We start from the raw sequence: 19,328 nt of genomic DNA, 5'->3' as shown, positions 1-19,328 counted from the left end.
GCTAAGGGGCGGGGCTACCCATGTGGCCCTCGACAGCTTGCCAAAACTGTCAGGTGACAGAAGCTAATAGGTTGGTGAATGGGAATGTTCATTTTAAATCTTTTCGTTATACAGAAGGCAGGTTACACATTCTAAAGTCAGGGTGGATTTAGTAAATATTTGTTCAGTTTGTGCCAGCCCTCTTGCTTATGTCTGGACTGAATAGGAGAGTCTATATTTCTCCACACTTTGAAACTTGATAAATAATTCAACACTGGCTACTGAAACCTGATACAAGACGTAAGTGAATTGGAAAAAACCCCAACTGACTATGCATCCTGTTTTTCAAGGTACATCCCTTACTTGTTGCCTAATACACCATACCATGTGCCTAAGAAGGAGCTATTCAGAAGCACTTGACCAGATTAAAGAAAAAAGCTTTAAAGAAAAATTCTAAGGCAAGATCATCTGTAATGCAAATGTATCTTTGTATTACCATTAATGAAATATTGCATGATGATCTCTCTTTCAAAAATGAAACCCATAACAAAAAAAAAATTTTCTCCATAAATTTGAATATTTTAATGTATGTGGTCACACCCATCCATAACAAAATCATTTTACAAATATCTTTGGAAGGGGTGATATACAGGCAACAGGCATTTCTATGACACTGGACAGTACAGATATTTAATTTTATATTGGTATATTAAAGCTGAGTCTGGAATCATTTTAATTAAGTTTCTAATTACACCTTTTCTTCAGGAAAACTATGTTATAGGGCCTCTTTTTATTTCCACAGAAATAAGGGTAAAAACTCTTATCAAATTAGTTATGCATAATTAAGCTTCTCATGCTCCAAACACAACACTAATTCTGTATACTTTTATTTTTTGAAAATCAGCTTCTGAGGGGATTTTAATAAAAAGAGAACAGCCTTCAGGAAGGAAGCCTCCATAAAAGGAATCTTTCCAGATAATTTTGGATATGTGTATAGACTTTGAAGAAGTCCAGGATCAATAGAAATATTTCCATGATACTCTTTATTCTAGTGAAAATAGGCTTTGTGTTTTAACTTAAATGTTCCTTGGCTGCATTTGAAAATGCAAACATTGCATCAATATACCAGTGCAAGAGACCTAGGGCTAGGGAAAGAAATTACACATAAACCTGTATAAGTGATTGGAAACCAGTTGAATCCAGTAACAGAACAGAAAGTCAGTGTACACAGACTGGTTTCAAAATGGCCAAACCCAGTTTAAGATAAACCTGGATGGATGTAGTATCAGACTTAATTGATTTAGGTTCAACAGGTCTATCAAACTTCTGTCCCAGATCCCCTGTTGATTCAAGTTAGGTCATGGTCCCCCAACATCCCAGGATGCATTGCACAGAAGGATGCCTTGGGGATTTCCCGCTCCCACTCCTGTTCCCCTGCTCCCATCTGTGGAGGTGTAGCTGGCTGAGCAGCGGCCAGACTGTGCAGAGGAGGGGGGGGAAGGAATCCCCAAGGCTCCCGCAGCAGGGGTGGCCAGGGTTTGGGGGACCCTGGGCAGACCAAGGGAAACCCCCTAAGGTGGCTCCCCCCACGTGGGCAGCTCCTTGGCACTGGGAGAGGTGCTCCTTCCTGGGTGTGTCCTTCCCAGGTGTGTGCTGGAAAGCCAGTTGGGGATGGCCCCAGCTCGGCTGGCAGCCCAGCTCAGCAATGGCCAGTAGGTTGGGAGGTGTGCTCTAGTACCCTCCTCCTTTCTGGCCTGGATGAGTGCAGATATACGGCTGCCTTTCCTAACTGAAAACTGAATGTGAGTTGAGTTTCTTATTGGTTCAATCTATTCAGTTTAGAGAAACCTGTGAAGACTGATCTGAATCCCCCTTGAACTTTTTGACTGTCTGTACTTAGCTCAGAAGTGCAAGTAATGGAGGAGAAAAATCCAAGCTACAAACAAAAATTAACCTTATGTTTGTTTACAGAACCCAAGCTGAATGCAATTCAAAAAGGAAACAAAGAACATTGATAAAGAAATAAATTAACCTTCAAAATTAATTCACTTTTCATAATCTAACAACACAGTGGTTTTTTTTTAAACTTGCATTAACCCTGACACTGTTCCTTTAAAGGACTGTTCTGTAGCAATGCAGGAGTGCCAAGAAGCATTGCATTCTGTCAATAACTTCATCAAAACATGAATAGTGTTTGAAGATATCTGAAATATGACTTAAGTGTGCTAGGTCTGGCCTACCAGGCAAAGCAAGACCACCTTGTGGAGCTGGAAATGTTAGTTTCTGCATGCATGGTCTTGAAGATTTACTTTTGTGTATGAACTTCAATATAATCTTATTTGGTTGGTTGAAAAAATAAAAATCCCAGCACAGATTAGTGGAGTATGCCCAAAACAGAAATAGAGGCTTAGGGAAAATATCTTTTTTGATGGCATGCATCTTGACAAACAGCACGTAAGGAAAGGGACATGTCCCATTTAAAAGACTTGTTTTGTATGAGCTAGGACACTCATGATTTATATCACCAGAAACAAATGATAGGTTTCTAAGTACAATATAAGGTTACCTGAAGGAAAAATACATTCCCCAGAGCGACTGAGGTTTATGTGGTTTTTGAGGACAGTCCTGCTCCAAATTAAACACTAGTGGAGATTCTCCCTGTAAGGATGTTCTGTAGATTTTCCTTTTCACTGTACCCTCTTTTGGGCAATCAGGCTTTGTGGTTACTATCTGAAAAGGGAGAAAACAGCCCATAATAGTATACTTCTAAAAAGGAAACATTAATTGTTGGGGAGAGCTGATGGGCACTGGAGGACAAGTTTTTACAGCAAGAGTCCTAGAGCTTTATGAGAAGAACAAGGAGGAAAAATCTATATATAGTTTTGACAGACATCTGCCGAACCCATTTCTCCATATCATAGATATTAGGAAATATATGTAATTTGACTAGTTGGGTCAGAAGAATGTTGGCTGTTTAAGGATATCGTATAACTTAAAAATAAAATAGTATTGTAAATTAATAGAAATGCTTCTTCTTGGTCCCAATAATGTGCCGCTGATCATGAATAACACATGCCCCCAGAAGCTGGGACGGCACGGCAACTGTCTGCAGGTGGTGACAGCAACAGCAGGGGCATGGCAGCAGCGAGTGGGGAGCTCCTGCAGGCAGCCGTGGTGGTCTTGGCAGTGTGGGGGAGGTCCAACCAGCAGTTGTTAGTCACCCACAGACACCACCAGCAGTATCGGTGGTGAGGGCCAGCAGTCAGCAGCCAGCAACCACCTGCAGACACCGCCAGCAGTGTCAGCAGAGGCCAGCAGTGATTGGTGACCGCCCGCAGATGCCACCAGCAGTGTTGGCGGCAAGGGGGGTGGCGTGTGGTAACTGCCTGCAGGCAGGGGGTACGCTACCAATCTCAGGGGGTGCACGTACACCCCCTACGTGTTGCGAATGCCACTGATACTTGTTCCTAGGGAATGCCTGTGCCAAGTGTGCTCTGATGTGCAGCAGGTTACCCCAGGTAGGGTAGGGGAGGCTGGGGACAGCAACTGTGCTGGCCCCAGCAGCCTTACCTGGTCTCTTGGGGACTTCAGGGAGCTGCAGCTGTGGCACACCTGCAGCTGGGAGCCTGGCCAGCAGCCAGAGTGTGGCTCTGGCTGGCCAGCCTCCAGTTTTAGGTGGTGCATACTGCTGCCATGTGTGCTGCCCTGCTTTTTTTTGGCATGGTTTTTTTTGACCCCGGGATCTCTTGGTGTCTGCTCCCCTCCACCCCCCAGCACTGCAAAGTAACAGTGTTGGGAGTGCCTGCATGTGTGGTGAGTGAAGCCACAGACAGGGCTTATCTGGACGCAGCCATGTTGTGCACTTTGTCATTCTGCCACTTGAAGGCTATAGTTTTATTTTTGTTTCTTGTCTTCACTGGCTGTAATATTAGAACTTCTCTATATTAGAGGTTTTAAACTTTTTAAATAAGTGTACCCCTTCTGACTCAGAGTTTCAGCTCCTGTACCCCTTTATATTTTTTCTTGTTTTTAAGCTGGGGGGGCAGATTGAGGCCCCTGCAGTGTGGGAGGGAGTGGGGCTGGGGCAGACACTGCACAGCTGGAGCAGAGCATGGGACGGAGCCTGTGAGCAGCTCATCCAGGGGTGCAGGGAGTGTGGGATGGCTCACAGCACTGCACACACTCCAGGAGGGCATGGGGGACATGTGTCCCCAGATCTCCATGTGGGGTGAGGTGGGCTGCACCACTGGTGAGGGAGGGAGTGGGGCTGGGGAAGAGGCAGGGGCTGTGCAGCCAGGGTGGGGCATGAGACTGAGCCACATGCGGGGGGGAGGTGGCTCCCACCGCTATGCGCACCTCTGGGAGGCACGGGGGATGTGTGCCCCTGGATCTGTGTGTGGGGTAATGGTAGGCTGTGGGCCACTCTGGGCTGGGGCCAGGGTAATTCTGGGCTATTCCCAATGGGGGTGTTGGGCCAGGCTGCGCTGGGAGTTGGGGTTTGGGGGGCGCTACGGTGAATTCTGGATTGGCTGCAGCCCCTCCCGTAGCTCACTCCCAGTGCCGCCCGCCCTGAACACAGCCTGGCTTGGCCCAGTCCCAGCCTACCCCCTATGCGGATCTGGGGGCAGACGCCCCCATGTTCCCCCAGGGTGTGCAAAGGCAGGAGCTTCCCCCCTTCCCTGTGCCCACCAGACAAGTCACTCACAGCTCCATCCCATGCTCCACCTGGTTGTGCAGCGCCTGCCCCAGCCCCAGCCCTAGCTCCATTCCCTCCCTCATCGCAGGGGCCTACTTTACCGGGGCTACAGGGGGAGGCTGCAGACACTCCAGAATTTTTTGTAACACCCCCAACCACCCCCTCCCAGTGTCTCTGCCACCTGCCCCAACTGCAGCCCAGCCCAGACCCTGCCAGGAAGAGCCCAGTGCCACCATGGCTCCAGCCTGTAGCTACATGCTTCCTTGCCCTGTGCGCAGATCCGGGGGGCACACACCCTCCATGCCCTCCCAGGAGTATACATAGCAGCGGGAGTTGTCCCCACCATGCATGGCTCAGTCCCATGCCCTGCCCCAACCCTACTCCCTCCCCAACCACTGGGGCCTTGATCTACCCCGCCATGCCCCTTCCCCCACAACAGACTTATCAGCCGGACCCAGCTGCTCTCCATGTGGCCAGGCTGCACTCCTTCCTGCCTGCATGCTGCACTACAGCTGCGTACATGCACATGGCATTTATCAGCCTATCCATTCTGTGTACCCCCTATGATCCTTTTAAGCACCCCTAGGGCAGAGGTTGTCAACTGAGAGTATGCGTACCCCAGGGGTACTTGGAAAGGGGCTAGGAAGTATGTGCAGGTGGGCAGAGACAGAGCACCACCACCCGCCACTGCCTCCCAGGATCAGAGCTAGGGTAGGGGCAGGATGAGGGCAGTGGTGCCAGTCTGCAGGTTGCACATGCACTGACCGGCCAGGTGGACACAGTGGGGAGGGGTGTGGAGCTTACATGTGGCAGCCATCGCTGTCATCTACCACCTCATGCTGATGCTGTCAACTGAGAGTATGCGTACCCCAGGGGTACTTGGAAAGGGGCTAGGATATATGTGCAGGTGGGCAGAGACGGAGCACCACCACCCACCACTGCCTCCCAGGATCAGAGCAAGCCTCCTCCCACTCCACATCTGGCCTCCAACCTTCCTTCCCTCCACCAGAAGTGTACCCAGAAGGGGTACACTCCCTAAAAAAGTTTGAAAATCCCTGCCTTAAGGATACGTGTACACCCAGTTGACAACCACTGGTCTATATCATAGAATTGGCCTGATTTAACTACATGTGTAATTTCAAACCCATTTAGTAAGTTGACACAAACCTGATGCAGTCACATGCATTTTAGTTTAAATGAGGTTTGTTCTGGCTTACTTTAAGTCAGCTGGAAATTGGTTTAAACTACACAGAAAGAAGCCCTTTGGCCCATCAATACACTGCTTTTGTGTCAGTATAATTATTGTGTTTAGGGATTTATTTATTTATTTTACTAAAATAGTTTTGCTAGTACCACCCTATTATGGATGCAGTTTTATTAGTATGAAGATGCCCTTCTCACTGAATGACATGGCTGCTAAAAATCACCTTTATACCAATAAAATGGTGACCTCCTCTAGGAATATTGTACAATTTTAACTCTTGTGACTAGGCCCACACTACAGACTTCTGCTGTCATAGCTACCACAGTCAGGGGTGTGAAGAGCTGTGATCCCCAGCTGACATACTTGTAGCCAAAAGACTCTCCGGTAACTATAAAGATATAGCAGCAAAACTGAACTTTTATTGGTATAGCTTCTTTTGCTCAGCATAAAGGATTTAATTAGTGACCACGGGTCCAGGATCTTCAATAGTTCCAAATCTGGGACTTGTCTCTCAGTGTCTCCACTGAAATGGGGCTTTTGTCTTAATTTTGAAGTTGGTCAACTCCTTTTGAATATTCTGAAGGTGCCAGACAGCTTCCTTCTGCATCACCTGAGAGGACACAGCATGATGCTGGCTGATGTCATATAAACACAGGTATTCTGCTTCTGTTTCAGAAGAAAGCCACAGGCACTCTCTGAAACTGTAAACAGCATTAATGCATTTTTACAGTGCTGTGCCAGACCTAATTAGCCTGTCCTTAGCATTATAGCAGGAGTGTCAAACTCATCTGGCCTCCTGTGAGCCAAATGAGTGTTGTGGGATGATCCACAGGCTGGATGAACTGCACGGGGCCTGCTTTGTGGATCAGATTGGGCTCTTGGATGCCCCTCCCCTTCATGCCAAGGTCCAGTGCCTGAGGTGCCTGCTCCAGCCAGGTTGGAATTGTATCACATGTGGCACCTGCTTTTGTTGGGTCAGGATGCAAACCTTGTAATGTCTGCTCCAGCCAGTTTGGGGTGGATGCTGCATGCAGAGCAAGTCCCAGATCTGCTGGAGCAGAAGCGACATATGGTTACATCTCAAATGGGCCAGAATGGGTGCTGGATCCAGCACGTGAGGGGAAGGATCCCAGACAATATGCAATGCAGGTCGTGGAGTACGTAGTGCATGGAACAACTGCCTATCTACATCTGCTTTAGTTTGACCTTACTCAAAGTGAACAGTTGGAAAATGTGGTGTTCTAGGCTGTTAGGTGAAGACCAACATATCTCTAAGCCCAAAGAGTCAAATTCATTAAATAAGAGCTCCTTCTTGAAGGCTTGTTTTGAGCAGAGTAAAAGGACTGGGACCAGAACAGGGAGCAAACAAATAAAAAATAAATGACAGATTAGCCTGTAGCATTTCCTAAGTACTAGAAGTAAGTCTTTAAGTTCATGTAAGATCTTGCTGGAAGCCAAGGTAACTGCTCTGATGCTGAGTGGACCTAGGTTTGTCACAAATCTGGTGGCTGACTGGTGAAAGTGCTGGACTCTGTTGGTCAGTTTGGCTGGGAGTCCAACAAGGACAAAAACTGGTCAAATGAAATAAAAGTACAAAAACTCTCAATTACTGGTACCATGAAAAAGAAAGAAAAGTTCTGTGAGGCTGGGGTCAGAGATACATTGGTCTTTATCTAACAATCTAGAGAACACCACATTTCCCCATCTGTTCACTTTGAGTAAGGTTAAAGTAAGACAGATGCACACAGGGAATTATTCCAGAAGGGAGTGATATGAAGTAGCTAATGTGAATAATGCTTCTAGGTTTATCTATAGGTATGGTATGAGTTAAATACTAATGGCCTTTGTGAGCTATGTGTGTGTGTAACCTGTTACTTTTTGATCTCTGGTTTTTAACTTTTGTCTTGAATATTCTGCTGTTTACTGTAGTTCTTGCACTAATTTAGTTGTAACACTCTTGAGGCGTTTTGGCTTGCATTGTCCTCCCTGGATCAGTACATGGAAGAATCCCCTGCCTACAGAGCTCTCCCCCTTTGCAGAAGAACAGGATTAGCTGCCTCTGCCATATGCTTGTTCTTCCTACTAGGCTCTGGGAATCAGTGGTCTGTCCTGGTGGAGAGAATGGAAGACCCAGAGAAGCAACAGGCAGACTGAGGCAAGGACAGAAATATTGTCATCTCTCTATCCCAGTGGAAATTAGGCTGCATAATCCTGTCCCACTTTTCCTGAAACTCCTGGACATTTCCAAAAGTAGCATGGCCATGTCTCTGGTGCCATGGCTCTGGTACAGCTAGGCTGCCAGGGAGACTCGGAGTGGGTCTTAAACAGCTTTTCCAAGGAAGGATATTACCAGTTACCTGTTGATCAGCTCCAAAAAGCCTGATTGCCTTTGTCATCTCTCCTACAGCATGGACCATAGCCAGTATGTGGTCAGCTAGCTAATGCTGAAAAGTGTCTGTGCAAAGCAGAGGGGTGGGGGGAATAATCCCTATTTATCAGGGAGAAGCCAAGTAGATGTCTGGCAGTCTCTGCCAGAGCTCCAAGAAGGGAGCAGAGAGCCCATCCCAGAGAGCATGCCAGGATGCTGGGGGACTCCAGTTTATCTTAAACCAGCAAAGGGTCTGGAGCAGACATTGCTTAAATAGGTTTGAGCCAAATCAGTCAAGTCTGATACTACATTCAACCAGGTTTATCTCAAACTGGTTTCAGCCATTTTCAAACTGGTTTATGTTCACTGAACATCTGTTCTGTTACAGGTTTAAACCAGTTTCTGATCACTTAAACTGATTTGTGTGTAATGTCTGTTCCTAGCCTTGGAAAGAAGGTTCCCTTTGTATGCAGTCTAACAATAATTTCACCAAAAACACTGAGCTGTCTTGATTTTTTTTTTGGTTCAATGGAGAAAGACCACTCACATCTGATTTGTTCTTAACTTCTAAAAAACCCAGTTTTTAGAAAGAAAGAAAAAAATGGAGGAGGGCTACCCTCATGATCTGGGGCCAACAGGGCAGATCCTACAATGAGAGACTGCAGGACCTGAACCTATTCAGCCTTCACAAGAGGAGGCTGAGCCTGGTGACCGTCTATAAACTCATTACGGGAGACCAGAAGGGTTTGGGAGAGACCTTGTTTCCCCTAGCGCCCCCTGGCATGACAGGGAATAACGGCCACAAGTTGTTGGAGCGTAGGTTTAGATAAGACATCTGTAAGAACTACTTCACGGTCAGGGCGTCTAGGATCTGGAACCAACTTCCAAGGGAAGTGGTGCTGGCTCCTACCCTGGGGGTCTTTAAGAAGAGGCTTGATGCCTACCTGGCTGGAGTCATTTGAGCCCAGTTTTTCTCCTGCCCAGGCTGGGGGTCGGACTTGAGGATCTACTTAGGTCCCTTCTGACCCGACTTCTATGAATCTATGATTCTATAACATTAGTTTAAAATTAAGTAGTTTTAAATACTACATTTTGAGTTATTTTTTATTTACCCTCTGGCTTTTAAACCATTCATTTATTAAGCTTTTCACCATAAAGATGAAAAATGTAGAAACTAGAGCTGAGGGTCTCACATTTTGACATGGTTCCATGGCCTGGTGTTTAAAGAACAACACTTAGATATCATCGGAGTCATGATAAACTTGTGAGATCTGGCAGAATTATATGCATCTTAGTTCCCTGTGATATCCTATAGCAGCTGTACTGTGTCCCAAATTCACACCCCACCACTACAACCCTATAGGGATGGGGCAGCTTCTTTGGGCTAGGGCCCAAAACAAGCTCAGAGAAAAGCAAAGTGGAGGAGGAGAAAGAGACAATGGAACTACAATGAAAACAGGAACAAAGAATTTAAACAGAAGGAGAGATGGGTGGCAAGAGCTGAGACAAAGGATGCAACACCAAAGAGCCAGAGGGGATGGAGGTGAGGTGTCGAAATAGGGCTGCCCTCAGTCCTGGCTGCAGCCCTTATGATGTTGCAGAAAACCAGCATTTTATAGAATGTAGGGCAACTTTTTTTCTCTGGGTGGTGAGTTTAGTGTTCTTTTTTTAACCTTCTTGCTCAACTGCGGGATGGAGACTGAGTTTATTGAATGTAATATGTAGTTCCTAGGAAAGCAGCTGACTATGATGGGACTGATGATAATCTTGTGTTTGGCAGCTGTTTGGCAAGGGCCATGTGACATACAATCATTTATTTGCTTTGAAGATGTGTATGAAAATAACACCGTACCAAAGCCCAAACTCAACTTATTAACATGTCTGAATGAGGTATACACTGTCCTCAGGTATGTGATTCCTCTTGATCAGTATGAACATGAGGCTACTCTCATTGCATACCTTGTACCATAGCCCAAGCTCAATTTATTAGCACATCTGAACATTTGGAATGAGACTCACACTGCCCTCAGGTATGTGACTCCTCTTTTGATCAGTATGAATGTGAGGCTGCTTGCATTGCATACACAGCACTAATGCTATTATATAGGTAATTTATTATGGGTCATTTATTTAACTCATCTCTGAAACAGCAGCAAACAGCTCTAGATCCACATAACTGAGCATACAATTCAAATCTTTAACATTATCCTTCTTCCTGGATTGCCTGCTAGTGCTGTCCTGTGTGTAAGCTACCTTCAAAGAAGCACCCTCTTCCTTTTACACCTGGGGGCATGCTGCACAGTCCTGTGAAGGCACATCGAAGGTGCGCTCTCTGCATGGGCGGAGGTATTCAGGAAGGTTAATGTGCTTTCCAAAGTTCATCTTGCAGCTAGAGAACTTCAGACTGCTCCACATATGGATATGTGTCTGCATCAGGGATGCACCTAGACTCCTGGTGTATCCACGTGAACTTTTGGTATGAGGCCCCCCTTCGCCAGAGCTAATGATTTTTGTGTTGCATTTCGTTTAATTTTTGGGACCCCTTTCTGTCCAGGCCTTGGGCAGCCACCTGGTTCACCCAGGCACTGTGTCCAGCCCTGATCTGCATTTATAGGGTAGTATAAGAGGGTAATATATGAGTCTGTGCTGAGCAAAAAGGAAGGAGTAGATTTTCCCTCTTTACGCCTTCACTAGCCAGCATGCTGTGACTCAATCTACTGGGAGAGGTAATCGTCTTCAGAGAATGTACTCCACTTCTTAGCTGTCTGGCAAGGTTATTGCTGATTAGAAGACAAGACATTTTTTTTTTTCCATTCATGGAATGAGCAGCCCAGGATCCCAAGGCTCCTTGCTGCCTGGAGACTTTTAGAAGCCAATCCAAGAAACATGAATCAAGACATGTTTCAGAGAGATCCTCCCAGACTGAGCTGGAATTCTTCAAATGGAGGCCTCTCCCTTTTCCCAGATCTCAGTTATTTGCATCAACATCTAATCAGCTACCACTGAAAGAATGTGTCTGTTTGGTAATAGTGCTGGGGTTGCTGAAACAGGAATTGAGTGACAATATTATCAAATCAAAGATCAGCATCTGAACAATACCATACTTGAGCAAGAATCACACATGGAGATAAATTACTAAATCTTCAAGGAAAAGCCCTGATAAATCTACTTAGCACCTCATATGGTGGTGACTGCATCTTCAAAAGGCTTTTCAAATATTAACTATCCTGGAACTGCTGAAACACATGCATCTGCTATAACTCCTGTGTCAGACTATGTCCTAATCCACATAGTTCTAATTTGTCTCACATTACATTCATCCTAGAAAAGATATTATCATAAACATGTTGAAGATAAACATTCCTTTCCCCTTCCCACCCACATAGTAAGTTGTGGACAGGACAATTAATGGGTCCAACAGCCTTCTTACACTTATCTGAAGAAGGAAGATATGGACAAAATTCATTGAATTTATTCTAATGCTCATTGACTCACCCTTTCAAAGTGCTGTTAATTTGACATGATGCTACATTTTCTTTTTGGATGTTTTCAAAATTTATATTAAAATATTGATATATAAAAATGGTAGTGTCTGAGTAAAGCAAGAAGCAAGGAGCTTTTTTGGGGTGCTAGCTTTTATTGGACTGACTATATACGTGGGATAAAGTTGATCCAGTAAAAGATATCACCCAAAAAAACTCCTTGCCTCTTGCATATAAAAATAGGTTCCATGGTATGGTACGGAAAGAATACTATCTAAATTGAAGCTGTAGCCATTCACCTTTCTGCCAGATTGCATATATTTCACTGTCTTGCAGTTTTTGAGCAATTAAATTAATGGGCACATACCTGCATACTAACTGCTCAGCAGTGATTGGAGTAGCCCCACCCTCTGAGAAGCAGATTTTCGGATGTGTCCACTCAAGGGAAAAACAATGTTAGAGTGTAAATCTAGGATATGGAAGCTGGCTTGAGCATTTCAACTAAATTTAAGAATAGCCTGAGGAGCCATTTCCAGAGTCATTGCTGAAGTTCGCAAACTTGAAGGTTACTTGATAGCTGTAAGCTAAAATGCATAGTGTATGTTTGTGTGTGAGAGAATAGTCTTCTTACTCTATCCTCAGAAGAGTCAGGTCTTCTTTTTTTTAATCATGCCTGAACTGCTTTGCTGAAAATAATCATTTGAAAAGTGCAAAGACATGAGTGCACTTCAGCATGATGATAAAATACAACGCTGAAAAGATAAAATGATGTAAAGTTAGTGCTTGCTTGTCGTTTAAGCCATCTGGATTTAGTTTATTATATACATTCCTCTGCTTTTACATTTTTTTTCTGTTTTCATACCCCAACCCCATATCACAGACCACTCTAATTATTGATTGCAAGTGTTCAGCTAGTTCCAGAGGCAAGCCAGGGACTGATTCTGCTCTTAAGCCAGGTACAAAATATAATTCAACTGGTGTTAGCAGAGCTACTTCGGATACTTATGGCAGAACAGCACAAAGTATTCAGAACTTGGCCCGTGACTGGGATCAGTGAACTCAACAGTGACCACATCAACACTTCTTTTACATTAGAAAAACATAAGGTCTCCAAGCAGAAAGCACTGTTGGCAACTCCACAAAAATAATAAATACATATGAGACGATGTGAAGGGCAGGGAGTCAGGGAAAGGCAGCAGGAAGGTATAAATTTATGTGGACTTTTTATATTACATTATTGGAAAAGAAAAAGAAACATGACATGCCACAGGAACATTTTCAAAACTTGTATCTCAAGCTGCATGCACTTATAGACGAGCAATTACTCTAGAATGGGTAAAGGCACGTGCAAATAGGTATTTACACATGGCTTGCATACACTGTGAATCTTTCATGTATGGATTCCTGCATGCTCAGTGGACATGGGGACTTTAATGGATATAATTTACGTCATGAGTGTTGATGGTACATAAAGATAAAAACACTTTATATTTGCATACACTTTTATTGTGTTGGCATTTTTTAAGTCTGTGATTTGATTCTAAAATGGCCAATTTACTTGGGCTGCACTCTGTTAGTAACATCTGGTTCTATGGTCAGTTTGCATTTAATCTGTATTAACTTCTTAGTTAAACCAATAACAGAGCACCAACCTTTTCCATCAGTCAGATAATTAGGAAACAACAGACTGATTGTCTTGCACGAAAGAATGTCCCAAAAGAGACCACTACTGCTGTGGAGTAGAAAAAAATTACCTTTACAAAGAAATACTGACTGCAGTATTTTTCTGATTAAAACAAGAGAAAAACTAATATTTGCCACCAGTCTCTGCTGAATATCCACATATGGAGAAAAGGCATCCAATTCTAACTTAGAACAGTACTGTCTATAGGTCAGCTGCATGTGACTTGAGGACAACATAGCACATAATTTCGTAGATTTCAGAGACATCAGGGCTGGAAGGGACCTCGGGAGATCATCGAGTCCAGCCCCCTGCCCAAAGGGCAGGAAGTCAGCTGGGGTCATAGGATCCCAGCAAGATAAGCATCCAATTTACTCTTGAAGGTGTTCAATGTAGGTGCTTGAACCACCTCCGCTGGCAGACTGTTCCAGACCTTGGGGGCTTGGACAGTAAAGAAATTCTTCCTTATGTCCAGCCTGAAACGGTCTTGCAGGAGTTTGTGACCGTTCGACCTCGTCATCCCTTGGGGCGCTCTGGTGAACAGACGTTCCCCCAGATCCTGGTGGTCACCCCTGATAAACTTATAGGTGGCCATCAGATCACCCCTGAGCCTGCGCTTTTCCAGGCTAAAGAGTCCCATGGCTCTCAGCCTGTCATCATAAAATTTGTTTTCCTGACCTCTGATCATGCACGTGGCTGTTCTCTGGACTCTCTCAAATTTCTCCACATCCTTTTTGAATTGTGGAGCCCAAAACTGGACGCAGTACTCCAGCTGCGGCCTCACCAAGGCCGAGTACAAGGGGAGAATGATGTCCCGGGATTTGCTCGAGAAGCATCTATGGATGCACGCCAGCATTTTGGTCGCTTTACTAGCCGCAGCATCACATTGCAGGCTCATGTTCATCTTGTGGTCAATGATGACCCCCAAGTCTCTTTCTTCTGTAGTGCTATCCAACGTAGCACTGCCGAGCCTATAAGGATGCTGCAGGTTTTTCCTCCCAAGGTGGAGAACCTTGCATTTTTCGGTGTTAAACACCATCAGGTTCTCGTCCGCCCATTTGCCCCAAAGTTTGGTGTCATCGGCGAACTTGGCTAGTCCACTCCTGACTCCAATGTCTTTATCCTTGGTGTCTCCATCTGTAAAATGGGTATGTTTATGGTCATCACAGGATTGTGAAAGTAACTCAGGCTTGTAAAACACTTTCAGGTACTTCATAATCTTCAATGAGATTTGAAGACTAAAAGTGCTTCAGAAATGTGTGTTACTAAAGAACTGCGGGTGAAATTCATTCTTATGCAGAGCAGCCTGTATTAAGCCAATGCCCCATTTAAATACAACTTAATCCTTAATTTGAAGTCTTAATTCCTGTAGAGCCCAGGGGGCTAATCACTTTGCCTACGGGTGATTTTTATCCTATTGAACTGCTAAGTATTTAAAGCACCTGCATTACTGAGCTGGGAACTCAACGTACAAATGTGAGGAGACTCAGGGTTTCTTATGGTTAGATATTCTTTTGCCATTTCCAGTAAGCACAGGATAGAGTGAAATATTTGATTTGGTATCAAAGTTGTTAAGACAATTCGGTCATGGGACTGATCAGAAAAGGAAAATAATAAAAACCAGCTCCTTGTTTCTGTTCTGAGACACAGTACGAGGAACTTATTTTCTTCTTTATTTCTTCCCCCCCACCTTAGAAGAGATTTCCCTTCCATGGCAGTACTTAAACTAGTATACACAGACACCTTGATAGTTCTGGTCAATGAATTTAAGAATAAAGAACAATTTTGTTTTGTTTTCAATCTGATCAATCAAGAATTCTCCCTTTGTCTGGTCCTTAACAGATAAAAAACAACTCCAGTAGCACCCAACTCTTTAGTAAATGTTAAGCACTTAGGCCAGAAAACCTAAGTTTATACTTGATGGTAAGTATACAGTTTAAAGTTGTTAGGTGGCATTTCATTTAGAATGGACTAAAAACATAAAGAGTTGATGGCCCAGGGAAGATCACTGAGACTAGGAGGATGAGTGTGTCTGTACACAGTGTCAGGGGTGTACACGGTAGCCGAGTTGGTCTGAGACAAGAAGATATACAAAAAGCTAGAACTCTTGGTTCCAAAATGATACCTTTTATTAGACCAATTGGGAAATCACAAGAAAATTGTCCTTTTCTGCAAGCTTTCAGGATCAAATTCCCTTTGTCAGGCTCTGGGAAAAGTATAGATGGAATTATAGCCAATTTTGGATTTTAAACTTCATTGCAGTACAACAAGAAAGATTTTTTGCCTCCCTGCCTGCCATCTGACACCTCCAGGGAAGGAATTCTACCTGATCAACACATCAAAGAGATACTCAGCACAGCTCCCAAAGACACTCTCATGGCCCCAGAGGGACAGCCTTCCATCTTCAGCTCCCGCTCTGCAAAAATGAAGTTTATTTCCTATCTATGGGGACTTTTTATGATCTTGTACCATGTATACTTTTCCCAGAGCCCAATGAAAGGAGTTTGATCCTGAAAGCTTACAAAAAAGGACGATTTTTTTGCAATTTCCCAGTTAGTCTAATAAAAGGTATCATTTTGGAACCAAGAGTTCTAGTATTTTGTATATCTGTACAGTGTGAAGTTTCACATACAACAGCTGAGTGTCTTTAGCCTGAGCCCACAATGAAAAACACTTGAAAACAAAAGGCTTCATCTGGATGAGAACTGTGGGAGTTAATGTGACCAGTTATAAGTTCCCACTGTTAAAAACATCTTTGTGGTCAACTGTCTGGAGGATCCATAATAATAATTTTTTCCATTATTTTGATAAAAGCATGCATTACAACACTAGCCTCTCTTAACTTATGTCACATCAAGCTTTCAGTATAATGTCAATTACATTTAAGAGGTTGCAAAGTCAAAAGTGACTGAAAACATATCAAATCAACTTTTTTTTAGCCAGCCGATGGTGGAAGGGGTCGTGCTCAGTCACCAGTGGGTTCTGAACTGATCTTAAGAATGGGAATTGTGATGCATGATTTCTAGGACCAGAAGCACCCTTTTTTCCCCCCACATACAACTCAAACTGTCTCCCAAAATACTTTCTTTAAACGCTATGCATTGGTTTACCTGGTCACAAGAACTGGAATGAGTACCAGAGGTACTCAGTGAACATTCTTCTGGGTTTATATAGTCCAACTGGGTTTGATATTTGATGTTTGAAAGAAAACATGGATACACATTTTTGGTCAGTGTTGGAATGGAATGGAGAGCAACATCTTTTCTTAGCACATGGTTAACATCCCCTTTGATTCAGTTTTGTTTGTGGGAGTGGGATATATCCGGACATTGGGAAGATGCAGATGTATTCTTACTCTCTATTGTCTCTAAAAGTGGAGTTTATTTGACAGGCCAAAATCATTCCTAAAGATAGAACGTGTTTTGAAGGTTGGGTATTTTAAAATTATATACATTAATAGATCTAGTGGAATAATTGTAAGTCTACTGAGTAAATAACATCATATCATTCTTTCCCAGTTTAAATGATACTGTAGCATAAGAAGACAGCACATTTGGAGGTCGAGCCATGTGGCAATGTGATGAAAACTCCTATTAAACAAATGCTTTCTGCTTTCATGATGCTGCTGAGGCAGAACCTATTGGGAACCTTCTGCTGAGTAAGTAAAATTCCCAGTCTTATAAAAACTGTAATCCTAGACATTCACTCTAGTATCAAATTAGTAACAGTGAAAAACAGGGAATGAGGGTTGCTCTCATGATACAAATTCTTTACTGTTACAGGGAATGCTCTGAAATATCTAAAATTGCCTTTGCCTTTCTTCTCTTCCTTGAGTACTAGAAATGATATTATATGAATAGTTTTCAAACAGGACAGAATGAAGAAATAAGAAACCCTAAACCTTTACCTACAACTCAAAAAGTATGTTAATTGAGACTCAAAACTACACTAGTTAACTTTTTTCATTATTTACATGTTTGTGTATCTTGTTATTTCCAACTTTTGGCCAGGTCAGATGGTAGAATTATTAAAAGATAATGCAAAATGCAGTTGGTGTGCTATTTTTTTAGCGTGCATATTTTTTTACAGAACCAGATGTAGAGCATATAGTTCACATCCTCTCTATTTCAAAAGACTCCAGTCTCACAAATATTGTTGAACACTAAAAATGTATCTGCATTCTCAGTGATGCAATGGACCCACCACCTATTCTTATCATTGAACCTACAACTAGATGAGAGCCAACAGAGTTAACTCAGAGGCAGAAAGGTAACCAAAATCTTTTTAAAGTTATTTTATAATGACATATCAATTTTACATCCTATAAAATAGTACTTTAAAATTCATAGACCCTTTTCATACATCTCCAAGTGCTTTATAAAGGCGAATAGCTTTTTTATTTCATATCTGTATAATGGGAAACTGAGGCACAATGAAATTAACTGACTTGCTTATTAAGTCACTGGCTAATATGGGAATAGGGCACAAGTCTGCACAGTCACTTTCTTGAGCCCCACTCAGTGGTCCCATAGATCACTCCTATAAGTTCATAACCTGGCTTATTGAGTTCACATTGCTATTGTCCTTTGGATTTTTAAGTTTTACGTGCAAGTCATCTCTACAAAGTTTACTCCTGCTACTTATCTATCAGCAGTGCTACAGCACTGCACCCATTAATAAATCAATAAATGACTGTGCCACATAACCTCTTTATCATTCACCCCTGCATATTCTCTTCTATCCCTTTTACTTTTCCATTCAAGACTGCATGCCTTCTAATCTCTCCACCTATTTCCTTTTAACTTTTCCCTCATTTGACCATCTCTTCCTTTCCTTTCCATGCTTCTGTTATCAGCTCTGTCCTCTCCACATCTCCAGCTCATTTACTCTTCTCTTGCTTGCTTGCTTGCTTGGCCACCAATCTTCTCCAGATCCTCCTCTCTTCCTATTACCATGTCTCAGACATCTGATTTTTTGAACTTATTTTAAAAAAATTCGCAGACCCCCTTCTTGCTGTGCCAGCTACCACAGATGAAGGCAAAGCTGTGGTGTCTTCCTCAATCCTCTCTCCTTGTTCCCTTACTTGAAAACCCCTGTCTTCCATTCATGTCGTCTTCTTTGCATTAGCCATGGGACTCTGATCCTGTTAGCCTTATTTCCAGATCTGACCTTAGGGAAAATGGTGCCCTGGACAAACTTGTATTTTGCTCCCCCGCAGTAATTCCTGCCCCAATGTCTTGATGCTGTCTGCCGTTTTCTGTGGAAGTGGGGAGAAAAAAACCCAAGGGCCAGGCTAGAAGGAATCACAGAGCATTGCTATCTCAGCTGAGCTGTGGTGTAAACTAGTTGATGCACTGTGCGGCTCTCTGGATCCTTGCTGGCTGGACACAGAAACAATATCAGAGCAGGAGTTTGAAGCAGCATCAGAAGGAAGAGCTGTAGCCAACCAGCGTGGGGGTGGGCACCAACTACAGCTTATTTCTGTCTTTAATCCCACTGCACACATATCCCACATAACTTTTCTCTTTTGAGGCATAGCATGTTGTCTGCAGGTAATTTCTCCATGGTGTTAGCTAGGGAAGTAAGACTCAAGGACACTGAATTGTATTCAGGTCTCCTGCATGGCAGTGCAGAACACTTTAACAGGCGTGACCTAGAAAACCTTCCATCACTTAAAGGAAGGATTTAATATTTTAAAACCATTTTCAGCTCAGCAATAACTTTTAATATTTTAAAACCATTTTCAACTCAGCAATAAAAAAAAAAGATTCTTAAAAATATCTAAATTTGGTGAAAAAACAAATTGATGATACTTCCTATTCTTCCTTCACCTAAAAGAAGTAATGATAGAAAGCATGCCATGGTGAGGCCAGCAGGCAGGAGGCTCACCTGGGGGTGACCATGGGTGCTGCTCTGTT

This window comes from Crocodylus siamensis, chromosome 1 (genome assembly GCF_052110815.1).
Source record: "Crocodylus siamensis isolate JL-2025a chromosome 1, ASM5211081v1, whole genome shotgun sequence".
NCBI lineage: Eukaryota > Metazoa > Chordata > Crocodylia > Crocodylidae > Crocodylus > Crocodylus siamensis.
Note: the sequence above shows the minus strand (reverse complement) of the source record.